Raw genomic sequence first — 1,045 nt, forward strand, 5'->3', positions numbered from 1 at the left:
CACACATTTCGACCGACCAGATGAACATTCCTATAGTAAGTTATCACTTTTTAAATTATTCCCTTTATTATGAGAGAAACATATTTAACTTAATACATTTTGATCGAATTTCGACCACAGGGAGATTACTAGTACATTCTAGTTGCGATTTGATAATTTTTATAAACATAGATCTAGCATTTAGTTTGTTTTAAAATGTAGAATTTAACAATGTTCTTGCTTCATTATATGTTTTATTCTTTTAAAAAAAGTATTTAAGAAAATGATTAGTTAATCAGGTAGATACAAATCAGATAATATCAGCCTTCGATAGCTCAGTTGGTAGAGCGGTGGACTGTAGTGGTTTACAAGTAATTGTGGATATCCATAGGTCGCTGGTTCAAATCCGGCTCGAAGGAACATTTTTTATTTCTGCTACTGTTTGATTGAAAAGAAAAAAAACAGATAGCAAAAAATAGTTGATGGCTCGCTTAACTCCTTTTATTAAACACACGTGCCTTCAGTGATGTTAATGATGATATTTGATTTCTTTCGGTTAATGGAACGTTAAGTTAAGAGCTAAACCGATTTTGTGACTCATATTGTTTCCATAATCGAGCCGTTGTTCCCTCCGTCGCTTAATTTAGTTTTTCACCGAGCCGCATTACTTTCTCAAACTGCGGAAATGATATCTAATACCGGTGTGCGGTTCGAGACTCGTCTTCACGTACCGCTTCCCTCGACTTTAGTCGTCCCATCGAAACGGAAAGAGCAGGAAATGGCCCACTCACGATGTCGACCGTCAATTTCCTAAAGTTCTCGTCCACACAATAGAACAAACATTAACTGATACATTTTAGGTAATCGAATGACAGTGGTAATTCTATATGGTGACTGGTATGTTTCACGATAAAGTTATTTTATCATTCTTGAAGCCCGTTTTCATGGCGGCCAAATAAAAATGCTCTTTCAGGTTTCGATAAATCGGAGAAGGGTGTAAAATTATTAACATTTATATTTAACGTAATACTACAAATGCATTATTTCCCTAGTATTTGGAAAGTAG

The 1,045-nt window shown here is 35.0% G+C and overlaps 1 non-coding gene across 1 annotated transcript; it reads left to right on the forward strand.

The window, feature by feature from the left end:
* The first annotated feature begins 303 nt into the window (after nt 1–303).
* Nucleotides 304–398, forward strand: TRNAY-GUA (transfer RNA tyrosine (anticodon GUA)). The gene is made up of 2 exons: nt 304–340; nt 363–398. It is a non-coding gene; the product is annotated as a tRNA-Tyr (tRNA).
* Nucleotides 399–1,045: the final 647 nt, after the last annotated feature.

This window comes from Rhynchophorus ferrugineus, unplaced genomic scaffold (assembly GCF_030347505.1).
Source record: "Rhynchophorus ferrugineus isolate W39M unplaced genomic scaffold, kcgeb_rfMv2 rfM1, whole genome shotgun sequence".
NCBI lineage: Eukaryota > Metazoa > Arthropoda > Insecta > Coleoptera > Curculionidae > Rhynchophorus > Rhynchophorus ferrugineus.